This window comes from Lissotriton helveticus, chromosome 12 (genome assembly GCF_964261635.1).
Source record: "Lissotriton helveticus chromosome 12, aLisHel1.1, whole genome shotgun sequence".
Lineage (NCBI taxonomy): Eukaryota > Metazoa > Chordata > Amphibia > Caudata > Salamandridae > Lissotriton > Lissotriton helveticus.
The window spans coordinates 131,573,303-131,586,422 of NC_136073.1; the positions used below are offsets into that span (position 1 = coordinate 131,573,303).

Sequence of the window (13,120 nt, forward strand, 5' to 3'; positions counted from 1 at the left end):
ACACCTGGCGCAGATCTTCTATTCTGTCTATTAGACCTGCATCTCCCCTGTACCTCCTCAAGCCATCTGTATGTGAAGCAAGAAAAAATTAAGGAGCGGTCCATCTATACTTTTATAGGGAGGATGCTGCTGTGAGCTCCTCCCAGCTAATCACACAAACAGCAGTAAAGCAAGATAGCTATACAGTTAGGGGGGACTGCATGGTTAGGTTTTTGAGGAATTATTGAAACTGATCTCAGTGACCCATGATCAGAGCTGTGGCTAATGACTGCGCGCCCAATTATGATGAAGCAAGCACCATGGCTCGTAGGGGCCCCACAACACGCTTTTCTTAGCTCATTGAATTAAAGTATAAACCTCTGCCATGTATGAGTGGTAAAGGCTTGTTAATTTGGTTGCTTTTCCAATTCACGTCTGACAACAAGATGAAGGAACATTGGGGCATCAGAAGCTTTGGAAAGTAGCCACCAAACCTCAGAGAAAGAGAGAAAGAGGGAAAAGGCAGTATGAGGTGTGGAGAAAACAGTAGCAGGTACAAGGAGCTCAAATGAGATTAATGGCGCCTAAATAGAGCACATAAAGGAACAGTTACAAATCTAAGAAAAGGGAAAGAAAGACTAGGAAAAAAACACGGAAAGAGCCTGTAGATAAAATTCTCTTCCTGGGACAGCAGGCTAAGAGAAATTACACAGGGAGAAGTTAAGCTTGTAACACGGGGAGAATAGAAAAGAAAATGCAGTTTTATGAAGTGTGTTTGCCTAATCCAGCAAGCACTTTTATTTTATATTTCTATTTGCTTCTTTTATTGGTAAAGTAAGTTTCAAGTGCATGAATGGTATGACTGAGAGAGCCAGGGTATAATAATTTGAAGTGTTTGCACCAGCGCTAATGTAGGACGAGAGTTATAGCAAAGATATGAAAGGGGTAGCGATAATAAATATGTGAAAGGGCAATAGTGACACCAAAATAAGCCACCTATTTATAAAACTGACATGGAAGAAATTCTAAAGGTTAACTTCTGAAATTGTAGCCGATGTTAAAAAGTTTCTCGTTGTTGGCAGGATTCGAACCTGCGCGGGGAGACCCCAATGGATTTCTAGTCCATCGCCTTAACCACTCGGCCACAACAACTGACTGCAAGTTTTGTGCAAATAATCTGTATGAAAGTTTTCAAGGTGTCCCACAGCAAATTCCTGGTATTCTGCAATGCACTTTTTTAAAATAATGTATTTTTCAGCAGGCACATTCTCTCCTAAAAACAAAAATTGCATGAGTATATCTCTAGTTTGGAAAAGGATAGGCTTTCATGCATACTCTCATGTGGCACTCAAGTTTTTGGGACCCTATTGCACTCTGTTTTCGTGCTGCTTTTAGTCTATGGCCCATATTACAGAAGTCTACCATCTTTGAGTATTTGAGGCTCCTTTGTAAGTGCTTTATCTTTTTTACTTGAAGAGCTATATAATAAAGGGGTCAGGGAAAGGTTGCATTTATGGAAGATAAAAGAAGGCACACTTGTCTCACCAAATGCCGTAGAGAAACCTGATGTTTTACTCATGTTATCCTTAGTTTGTTTTTGTTAGACCTTGCATTCTTAAGGTGGCCTCAACCCTACCTTATTGCTTTTCACCTACGCATTTTGCTGTATCTTTTTGTTGGCCTTAGGACTCTGATCACTTTATTGCTACTAATCAGTGCTGAAGTGAACGTGCTTCTTCCCTAATCATGTGTGTAATTGGAGTATACCTGACTGACAGATTTCATTGACTTGAAAGCCCCTTCTAAAGTGGTATACCATATACCCAGGAACTCATTGTGCCGCCCAAAAAAGTATCATTTCAAACCTGTCTCAAGCCTGCTACTGCAGTGCCTGTGCTGCAGTGTACTGCCACTTCGACTTGCCATTTAAAACTACTTGCCAAGCCTTAAACTCCAATTTAATTACATATAATTAACCAAAAGGTAGGCCCTAGGTAGTCCTAGGGGCATCATGCTATGTAAGTAAAAGGTAAGACATGTACTGTGGTAGTTTGCATGTCCTGGTAGTACAAAACAGTCTATTACATTTTTCACTACTGTGAGGTCTGCCCCTCTCGTAGGTTAGCATTGGGTATTCCCTTATACTTTTTGGGGGGTAATTCCATATCAGAGAGGAGAAGCTTTATTTATTTATTGATAAATCCTATTTACTGGTGAGGTTGGATTTAACTTTACTACTTTATAAATGCCATTTTTAGAGAGTGAGCATTTCTCTGCACTTACTGCTCTATTTGCCTGAAAACCTGTCTCCAATTGACGTCTGGATTGGGCTGCGAGACAGCTACATTTGTGCATTCCCTCTAGACAGCCACAATACAGGTCACTCAACTGCAACTGCATTCATCTGCATTCTGATTGGCATGGGGGAGAGCTCCATTCCCCCACCGCAAATAGGTTCAAGAACGATAATTTATGTTAGTAGGTACAATATAGCTACATCTTATAATCATGTGTGTTAAAATAATTTGTCGTTAGATCGTTTAAATATTTTAAAGGATCTGTTTTTAATAGACATTTTACAAAAACAACTGGTACATTTGGTAATTCTGTAAAAGAAAAACCCAACTGCCGTGACATTGCCAACCACAATGCCGTAACTCGGATTCGAACCGAGGTTGCTGCGGCCACAACGCAGAGTACTAACCACTATACGATCACGGCGAGCTACTTGGGCTCAATATCATACAGTGACATGGAGAATTTATAATTCGGTACACTCAGGGAACTCCTGTGATAGGCTGAATGTGTTCATTGCTTCCTCATTCCTTATACAAAGGCTTTGTCTCCTCAGTGGTTGATAGGCTGAAACTGTTTCCTGGCTGCCTGCTTGTGAACTGCCAGGAGTCAAAGATCACACATACACTTGTGGGCCTGTGATGGGACACCAATGCAGAGAAACACACCTGGCGCAGATCTTCTATACTGTCTTGTAGACCTGCATCTCCCCTGTACCTCCTCAAGCCATCTGTATGTGAAGCAAGAAAGAGTTAAGGAGCGGTCCATCTACACTTTTATAGGGAGGATGCTGCCATGAGCTCCTCCCAGCTAATCACACAAACAGCAGTAAAGCAAGATAACTACACAGTTAGGGGGGACTGCATGGTTAGGTTTTTGAGGAATTATTGAAACTGACCTCAGTGACCCATGATCAGAGCTGTGGCTAATGACTGCGTGCCTAATTATGATGAAGCAAGCACCATGGCTCGTAGGGGCCCCACAACACGCTTTCTTAGCTCAATTAAAGTATAAACCTCTGCCATATATGAGTGGTAAAGGCTTGTTAATTTGGTTGCTTTTCCAATTCACGTCTGACAACAAGATGAAGAAACATTGGGGCATCAGAAGCTTTGGAAAGTAGCCACCAACCTCAGAGAAAGAGAGAAAGAGGGAAAAGGCAGTATGAGGTGTGGAGAAAACAGCAGCAGGTACAAGGAGCTCAAATGAGATTAATGGCGCCTAAATAGAGCACGTAAAGGAACAGTTACAAATCTAAGAAAAAGGAAAGAAAGACTAGGAAAAAAACACGGAAAGAGCCTGTAGATAAAATTCTCTTCCTGGGACAGCAGGCTAAGAGAAATTACACAGGGAGCAGTTAAGCTTGTAACACGGGGAGAATAGAAAAGAAAATGCAGTTTTATGAAGTGTGTTGCCTAATCCAGCAAGCACTTTTGTTTTATTTTTCTATTTGCTTCTTTTATTGGTAAAGTAAGTTTCAAGTGCATGAATGGTATGACTGAGAGAGCCAGGGTATAATAATTTGAAGTGTTTGCACCAGCGCTAATGTAGGACGAGAGTTATAGCAAAGATATGAAAGGGGTAGCGATAATAAATATGTGAAAGGGCAATAGTGACACCAAAATAAGACACCTATTTATAAAACTGACATGGAAGAAATTCTAAAGGTTAGCTTCTGAAATTGTAGCCGATGTTAAAAAGTTACTCGTTGTTGGCAGGATTTGAACCTGCGCGGGGGGACCCCAATGGATTTCTAGTCCATCGCCTTAACCACTCGGCCACAACAACTGACTGCAAGTTTTGTGCAAATAATCTGTATGAAAGTTTTCAAGGTGTCCCACAGAAAGTTCCTGATATCCTGCAATGCACTTTTTAAAAATAATGTTTTTTTCAGCAGGCACATTCTCTCCTAAAAACAAAAATAAGGCTACATCTTATAATCATGTGTGTTTAAATAATTTGTCGTTAGATCGTTTAAATATTTTAAAGGATCTGTTTTTAATAGACATTTTACAAAAACAACTGGTACATTTGGTAATTCTGTAAAAGAAAAACCCAACTGCCGTGACATTGCCAACCACAATGCCGTGACTCGGATTCGAACCGAGGTTTCTGCGGCCACAACGCAGAGTACTAACCACTATACGGTCACGGCGAGCTACTTGGGCTCAATAACATACAGTGACATGGAGAATTTATAATTCGAAACACTCAGGGAACTCCTGTGATAGGCTGAATGTGTTCATTGCTTCCTCATTCCTTATACAAAGGCTTTGTCTCCTCAGTGGTTGATAGGCTGAAACCGTTTCCTGGCCGCCTGCTTGTGAACTGCCAGAAGTCAAAGATCACACATACACTTGTGGGCCTGTGATGGGACACCAATGCAGAGAAATACACCTGGCGCAGATCTTCCATTCTGTCTATTAGACCTGCATCTCCCCTGTACCTCCTCAAGCCATCTGTATGTGAAGCAAGAAAAAGTTAAGGAGCGGTCCATCTATACTTTTATAGGGAGGATGCTGCCGTGAGCTCCTCCCAGCTAATCACACAAACAGCAGTAAAGCAAGCTAACTATACAGTTAGGGGGGACTGCATGGTTAGGTTTTTGAGGAATTATTGAAACTGACCTCAGTGACCCATGATCAGAGCTGTGGCTAATGACTGCGCGCCCAATTATGATGAAGCAAGCACCATGGCTCGTAGGGGCCCCACAACACGCTTTTCTTAGCTCATTGAATTAAAGTATAAACCTCTGCCATGTATGAGTGGTAAAGGCTTGTTAATTTGGTTGCTTTTCCAATTCACGTCTGACAACAAGATGAAGGAACATTGGGGCATCAGAAGCTTTGGAAAGTAGCCACCAACCTCAGAGAAAGAGAGAAAGAGGGAAAAGGCAGTATGAGGTGTGGAGAAAACAGCAGCAGGTACAAGGAGCTCAAATGAGATTAATGGCGCCTAAATAGAGCACATAAAGGAACAGTTACAAATCTAAGAAAAGGGAAAGAAAGACTAGGAAAAAAACACGGAAAGAGCCTGTAGATAAAATTCTCTTCCTGGGACAGCAGGCTAAGAGAAATTACACAGGGTGCAGTTAAGCTTGTAACACGGGGAGAATAGAAAAGAAAATGCAGTTTTATGAAGTGTGTTTGCCTAATCCAGCAAGCACTTTTATTTTATTTTTCTATTTGCTTCTTTTATTGGTAAAGTAAGTTTCAAGTGCATGAATGGTATGACTGAGAGAGCCAGGGTATAATAATTTGAAGTGTTTGCACCAGCGCTAATGTAGGACGAGAGTTATAGCAAAGATATGAAAGGGGTAGCGATAATAAATATGTGAAAGGGCAATAGTGACACCAAAATAAGCCACCTATTTATAAAAATGACATGGAAGAAATTCTAAAGGTTAACTTCTGAAATTGTAGCCGATGTTAAAAAGTTTCTCGTTGCTGGCAGGATTCGAACCTGCGCGGGGAGATCCCAATGGATTTCTAGTCCATCGCCTTAACCACTCGGCCACAACAACTGACTGTAAGTTTTGTGCAAATAATCTGTATGAAAGTTTTCAATGTGTCCCACAGCAAATTCCTGGTATTCTGCAATGCACTTTTTTAAAATAATGTATTTTTCAGCAGGCACATTCTCTCCTAAAAACAAAAATTGCATGAGTATATCTCTAGTTTGGAAAAGGATAGGCTTTCATGCATACTCTCATGTGGCACTCAAGTTTTTGGGACCCTATTGCACTCTGTTTTCGTGCTGCTTTTAGTCTATGGCCCATATTACAGAAGTCTACCATCTTTGAGTATTTGAGGCTCCTTTGTAAGTGCTTTATCTTTTTTACTTGAAGAGCTATATAATAAAGGGGTCAGGGAAAGGTTGCATTTATGGAAGATAAAAGAAGGCACACTTGTCTCACCAAATGCCGTAGAGAAACCTGATGTTTTACTCATGTTATCCTTAGTTTGTTTTTGTTAGACCTTGCATTCTTAAGATGGCCTCAACCCTACCTTATTGCTTTTCACCTACGCATTTTGCTGTATCTTTTTGTTGGCCTTAGGACTGTGATCACTTTATCGCTACTAATCAGTGCTGAAGTGCACATGCTTCTTCCCTAATCATGTGAGTAATTGGAGTATACCTGACTGACAGATTTCATTGACTTGAAAGCCCCTTGTAAAGTGGTATACCATATACCCAGGAACTGATTGTGCCGCCCAAAAAAGTATCATTTCAAACCTGTCTCAAGCCTGCTACTGCAGTGCCTGTGCTGCAGTGTACTGCCACTTCGACTTGCCATTTAAAACTACTTGCCAAGCCTTAAACTCCAATTTTATTACATATAATTAACCAAAAGGTAGGCCCTAGGTAGTCCTAGAGGCATCATGCTATGTAAGTAAAAGGTAAGACATGTACTGTGGTAGTTTGCATGTCCTGGTAGTACAAAACAGTCTATTACATTTTTCACTACTGTGAGGTCTGCCCCTCTCGTAGGTTAGCATTGGGTATTCCCTTATACTTTTTGGGGGGTAATTCCATATCAGAGAGGAGAAGCTTTATTTATTTATTGATAAATCCTATTTACTGGTGAGGTTGGATTTAACTTTACTACTTTATAAATGCCATTTTTAGAGAGTGAGCATTTCTCTGCACTTACTGCTTTATTTGCCTGAAAACCTGTCTCCAATTGACGTCTGGATTGGGCTGCGAGACAGCTACATTTGTGCATTCCCTCTAGACAGCCACAATACAGGTCACTCAACTTCAACTGCATTCATCTGCATTCTGATTGGCATGGGGGAGAGCTCCATTCCCCCACCGCAAATAGGTTCAAGAACGATAATTTATGTCAGTAGGTACAATATAGCTACATCTTATAATCATGTGTGTTAAAATAATTTGTCGTTAGATCGTTTAAATATTTTAAAGGATCTGTTTTTAATAGACATTTTACAAAAACAACTGGTACATTTGGTAATTCTGTAAAAGAAAAACCCAACTGCCGTGACATTGCCAACCACAATGCCGTGACTCGGATTCGAACCGAGGTTGCTGCGGCCACAACGCAGAGTACTAACCACTATACGATCACGGCGAGCTACTTGGGCTCAATAACATACAGTGACATGGAGAATTTATAATTCGGTACACTCAGGGAACTCCTGTGATAGGCTGAATGTGTTAATTGCTTCCTCATTCCTTATACAAAGGCTTTGTCTCCTCAGTGGTTGATAGGCTGAAACTGTTTCCTGGCCGCCTGCTTGTGAACTGCCAGGAGTCAAAGATCACACATACACTTGTGGGCCTGTGATGGGACACCAATGCAGAGAAACACACCTGGTGCAGATCTTCTATACTGTCTAGTAGACCTGCATCTCCCCTGTACCTCCTCAAGCCATCTGTATGTGAAGCAAGAAAGAGTTAAGGAGCGGTCCATCTACACTTTTATAGGGAGGATGCTGCCATGAGCTCCTCCCAGCTAATCACACAAACAGCAGTAAAGCAAGATACCTACACAGTTAGGGGGGACTGCATGGTTAGGTTTTTGAGGAATTATTGAAACTGACCTCAGTGACCCATGATCAGAGCTGTGGCTAATGACTGCGTGCCTAATTATGATGAAGCAAGCACCATGGCTCGTAGGGGCCCCACAACACGCTTTTCTTAGCTCAATTAAAGTATAAACCTCTGCCATATATGAGTGGTAAAGGCTTGTTAATTTGGTTGCTTTTCCAATTCACGTCTGACAACAAGATGAAGGAACATTGGGGCATCAGAAGCTTTGGAAAGTAGCCACCAACCTCAGAGAAAGAGAGAAAGAGGGAAAAGGCAGTATGAGGTGTGGAGAAAACAGCAGCAGGTACAAGGAGCTCAAATGAGATTAATGGCGCCTAAATAGAGCACGTAAAGGAACAGTTACAAATCTAAGAAAAAGGAAAGAAAGACTAGGAAAAAAACACGGAAAGAGCCTGTAGATAAAATTCTCTTCCTGGGACAGCAGGCTAAGAGAAATTACACAGGGAGCAGTTAAGCTTGTAACACGGGGAGAATAGAAAAGAAAATGCAGTTTTATGAAGTGTGTTGCCTAATCCAGCAAGCACTTTTGTTTTATTTTTCTATTTGCTTCTTTTATTGGTAAAGTAAGTTTCAAGTGCATGAATGGTATGACTGAGAGAGCCAGTGTATAATAATTTGAAGTGTTTGCACCAGCGCTAATGTAGGACGAGAGTTATAGCAAAGATATGAAAGGGGTAGCGATAATAAATATGTGAAAGGGCAATAGTGACACCAAAATAAGTCACCAATTTATAAAACTGACATGGAAGAAATTCTAAAGGTTAGCTTCTGAAATTGTAGCCGATGTTAAAAAGTTTCTCGTTGTTGGCAGGATTCGAACCTGCGCGGGGGGACCCCAATGGATTTCTAGTCCATCGCCTTAACCACTCGGCCACAACAACTGACTGCAAGTTTTGTGCAAATAATCTGTATGAAAGTTTTCAAGGTGTCCCACAGAAAATTCCTGATATCCTGCAATGCACTTTATAAAAATAATGTTTTTTTCAGCAGGCACATTCTCTCCTAAAAACAAAAATAAGGCTACATCTTATAATCATGTGTGTTTAAATAATTTGTCGTTAGATCGTTTAAATATTTTAAAGGATATGTTTTTAATAGACATTTTACAAAAACAACTGGTACATTTGGTAATTCTGTAAAAGAAAAACCCAACTGCCGTGACATTGCCAACCACAATGCCGTGACTCGGATTCGAACCGAGGTTGCTGCGGCCACAACGCAGAGTACTAACCACTATACGATCACGGCGAGCTACTTGGGCTCAATAACATAAAGTGACATGGAGAATTTATAATTCGAAACACTCAGGGAACTCCTGTGATAGGCTGAATGTGTTCATTGCTTCCTCATTCCTTATACAAAGGCTTTGTCTCCTCAGTGGTTGATAGGCTGAAACCGTTTCCTGGCCGCCTGCTTGTGAACTGCCAGAAGTCAAAGATCACAAATACACTTGTGGGACTGTGATGGGACACCAATGCAGAGAAACACACCTGGCGCGGATCTTCTATTCTGTCTATTAGACCTGCATCTCCCCTGTACCTCCTCAAGCCATCTGTATATGAAGCAAGAAAAAGTTAAGGAGCGGTCCATCTACACTTTTATAGGGAGGATGCTGCCGTGAGCTCCTCCCAGCTAATCACACAAACAGCAGTAAAGCAAGATAACTACACAGTTAGGGGGGACTGCATGGATAGGTTTTTGAGGAATTATTGAAACTGACCTCAGTGACCCATGATCAGAGCTGTGGCTAATGACTGCGTGCCCAATTATGATGAAGCAAGCAACATGGCTCGTAGGGGCCCCACAACACGCTTTTCTTAGCTCATTGAATTAAAGTATAAACCTCTGCCATGTATGAGTGGTAAAGGCTTGTTAATTTGGTTGCTTTTCCAATTCACGTCTGACAACAAGATGAAGGAACATTGGGGCATCAGAAGCTTTGGAAAGTAGCCACCAACCTCAGAGAAAGAGAGAAAGAAGGAAAAGGCAGTATGAGGTGTGGAGAAAACAGCAGCAGGTACAAGGAGCTCAAATTAGATTAATGGCGCCTAAATAGAGCACATAAAGGAACAGTTACAAATCTAAGAAAAGGGAAAGAAAGACTAGGAAAAAAACACGGAAAGAGCCTGTAGATAAAATTCTCTTCCTGGGACAGCAGGCTAAGAGAAATTACACAGGGAGCAGTTAAGCTTGTAACACGGGGAGAATAGAAAAGAAAATGCAGTTTTATGAAGTGTGTTTGCCTAATCCAGCAAGCACTTTTATTTTATTTTTCTATTTGCTTCTTTTATTGGTAAAGTAAGTTTCAAGTGCATGAATGGTATGACTGAGAGAGCCAGGGTATAATAATTTGAAGTGTTTGCACCAGCGCTAATGTAGGACGAGAGTTATAGCAAAGATATGAAAGGGGTAGCGATAATAAATATGTGAAAGGGCAATAGTGACACCAAAATAAGCCACCTATTTATAAAACTGACATGGAAGAAATTCTAAAGGTTAACTTCTGAAATTGTAGCCGATGTTAAAAAGTTTCTCGTTGTTGGCAGGATTCGAACCTGCGCGGGGAGACCCCAATGGATTTCTAGTCCATCGCCTTAACCACTCGGCCACAACTGACTGTAAGGTTTGTGCAAATAATCTGTATGAAAGTTTTCAAGGTGTCCCACAGCAAATTCCTGGTATTCTGCAATGCACTTTTTTAAAATAATGTATTTTTCATCAGGCACATTCTCTCCTAAAAACAAAAATTGCATGAGTATATCTCTAGTTTGGAAAAGGATAGGCTTTCATGCATACTCTCATGTGGCACTCAAGTTTTTGGGACCCTATTGCACTCTGTTTTCGTGCTGCTTTTAGTCTATGGCCCATATTACAGAAGTCTACCATCTTTGAGTATTTGAGGCTCCTTTGTAAGTGCTTTATCTTTTTTACTTGAAGAGCTATATAATAAAGGGGTCAGGGAAAGGTTGCATTTATGGAAGATAAAAGAAGGCACACTTGTCTCACCAAATGCCGTAGAGAAACCTGATGTTTTACTCATGTTATCCTTAGTTTGTTTATGTTAGACCTTGCATTCTTAAGGTGGCCTCAACCCTACCTTATTGCTTTTCACCTACGCATTTTGCTGTATCTTTTTGTTGGCCTTAAGACTCTGATCACTTTATTGCTACTAATCAGTGCTGAAGTGAACGTGCTTCTTCCCTAATCATGTGTGTAATTGGAGTATACCTGACTGACAGATTTCATTGACTTGAAAGCCCCTTGTAAAGTGGTATACCATATACCCAGGAACTGATTGTGCCGCCCAAAAAAGGATCATTTCAAACCTGTCTCAAGCCTGCTACTGCAGTGCCTGTGCTGCAGTGTACTGCCACTTCGACTTGCCATTTAAAACTACTTGCCAAGCCTTAAACTCCAATTTAATTACATATAATTAACCAAAAGGTAGGCCCTAGGTAGTCCTAGGGGCATCATGCTATGTAAGTAAAAGGTAAGACATGTACTGTGGTAGTTTGCATGTCCTGGTAGTACAAAACAGTCTATTACATTTTTCACTACTGTGAGGTCTGCCCCTCTCGTAGGTTAGCATTGGGTATTCCCTTATACTTTTTGGGGGGTAATTCCATATCAGAGAGGAGAAGCTTTATTTATTTATTGATAAATCCTATTTACTGGTGAGGTTGGATTTAACTTTACTACTTTATAAATGCCATTTTTAGAGAGTGAGCATTTCTCTGCACTTACTGCTCTATTTGCCTGAAAACCTGTCTCCAATTGACGTCTGGATTGGGCTGCGAGACAGCTACATTTGTGCATTCCCTCTAGACAGCCACAATACAGGTCACTCAACTGCAACTGCATTCTGATTGGCATGGGGGAGAGCTCCATTCCCCCACCGCAAATAGGTTCAAGAACGATAATTTATGTTAGTAGGTACAATATAGCTACATCTTATAATCATGTGTGTTAAAAAATTTGTCGTTAGATCGTTTAAATATTTTAAAGGATCTGTTTTTAATAGACATTTTACAAAAACAACTGGTACATTTGGTAATTCTGTAAAAGAAAAACCCAACTGCCGTGACATTGCCAACCACAATGCCGTGACTCGGATTCGAACCGAGGTTGCTGCGGCCACAACGCAGAGTGCTAACCACTATACGATCACGGCGAGCTACTTGGGGTCAATAACATACAGTGACATGGAGAATTTATAATTCGGTACACTCAGGGAACTCCTGTGATAGGCTGAATGTGTTAATTGCTTCCTCATTCCTTATACAAAGGCTTTGTCTCCTCAGTGGTTGATAGGCTGAAACTGTTTCCTGGCCGCCTGCTTGTGAACTGCCAGGAGTCAAAGATCACACATACACTTGTGGGCCTGTGATGGGACACCAATGCAGAAAAACACACCTGGCGCAGATCTTCTATACTGTCTAGTAGACCTGCATCTCCCCTGTACCTCCTCAAGCCATCTGTATGTGAAGCAAGAAAGAGTTAAGGAGCGGTCCATCTACACTTTTATAGGGAGGATGCTGCCATGAGCTCCTCCCAGCTAATCACACAAACAGCAGTAAAGCAAGATAACTACACAGTTAGGGGGGACTGCATGGTTAGGTTTTTGAGGAATTATTGAAACTGACCTCAGTGACCCATGATCAGAGCTGTGGCTAATGACTGCGTGCCTAATTATGATGAAGCAAGCACCATGGCTCGTAGGGGCCCGGGACGCCCGGGGGAGGACTGCCCGGGACGTATGGAGCCCGTCCCGGGCACTTTTGCATGCCGTCGGCAGGGATGGAGCCGCGGACGCCCGGGGGACGACTGCCCAAGAGCCATGGAGCCCGTCCTGGGCAATTTGACAAGCCGTTGGCCTGGAGGAAGGAAGCCGGGTGGCCTAGGGAGGTGTTACCCAGGCATAGCCCATCTGGTCCCCCTAGCAGAAAACCACCAGCCTTGGAGGGGTGTCCGGGCGTACCCTGTCCCTAGTAATCCGGAGGGAAATTACCTGACTTTCTTGCAATCTGTGCACAGGAGGTGACAGAGGGGACCCAAGGCGCGAAAGTACCCGACCTCCTGGAGCCCTCGCTGGGATCTGGGAGGCGAATGGCACCTCATCATGACTTCCAGGGCGACCAGATGGCCGAGGCGAGAGGGGCGACCAGATGGCCGGGACCAAAATGACGCCAATCTGCCTGCCCCGGAGCTGCAGGGCTCTGGGGCTGCAGGGTTCCGGGGGCTGCAGAGCTGCAGGTCTCTGGGGCTGCAGGGC

General features: G+C 42.2%; 9 non-coding genes across 9 annotated transcripts; all 9 read right to left on the reverse strand.

Moving 5' to 3' along the window:
* Nucleotides 1–1,049: 1,049 nt before the first annotated feature.
* TRNAS-AGA (transfer RNA serine (anticodon AGA)) lies at nucleotides 1,050–1,131 on the reverse strand. Its single transcript has one exon. It is a non-coding gene; the product is annotated as a tRNA-Ser (tRNA).
* Nucleotides 1,132–2,628: 1,497 nt separating this feature from the next.
* TRNAH-GUG (transfer RNA histidin (anticodon GUG)) lies at nucleotides 2,629–2,700 on the reverse strand. Its single transcript has one exon. It is a non-coding gene; the product is annotated as a tRNA-His (tRNA).
* Nucleotides 2,701–3,980: 1,280 nt separating this feature from the next.
* TRNAS-AGA (transfer RNA serine (anticodon AGA)) lies at nucleotides 3,981–4,062 on the reverse strand. The gene has a single exon. It is a non-coding gene; the product is annotated as a tRNA-Ser (tRNA).
* Nucleotides 4,063–5,715: 1,653 nt separating this feature from the next.
* On the reverse strand, nucleotides 5,716–5,797 carry TRNAS-AGA (transfer RNA serine (anticodon AGA)). The gene has a single exon. It is a non-coding gene; the product is annotated as a tRNA-Ser (tRNA).
* A 1,497-nt stretch (nucleotides 5,798–7,294) lies between these two features.
* Nucleotides 7,295–7,366, reverse strand: TRNAH-GUG (transfer RNA histidin (anticodon GUG)). Its single transcript has one exon. It is a non-coding gene; the product is annotated as a tRNA-His (tRNA).
* Nucleotides 7,367–8,647: 1,281 nt separating this feature from the next.
* Nucleotides 8,648–8,729, reverse strand: TRNAS-AGA (transfer RNA serine (anticodon AGA)). Its single transcript has one exon. It is a non-coding gene; the product is annotated as a tRNA-Ser (tRNA).
* Nucleotides 8,730–9,024: 295 nt separating this feature from the next.
* Nucleotides 9,025–9,096, reverse strand: TRNAH-GUG (transfer RNA histidin (anticodon GUG)). The gene has a single exon. It is a non-coding gene; the product is annotated as a tRNA-His (tRNA).
* Nucleotides 9,097–10,382: 1,286 nt separating this feature from the next.
* TRNAS-AGA (transfer RNA serine (anticodon AGA)) lies at nucleotides 10,383–10,465 on the reverse strand. Its single transcript has one exon. It is a non-coding gene; the product is annotated as a tRNA-Ser (tRNA).
* Nucleotides 10,466–11,947: 1,482 nt separating this feature from the next.
* Nucleotides 11,948–12,019, reverse strand: TRNAH-GUG (transfer RNA histidin (anticodon GUG)). The gene has a single exon. It is a non-coding gene; the product is annotated as a tRNA-His (tRNA).
* Nucleotides 12,020–13,120: the final 1,101 nt, after the last annotated feature.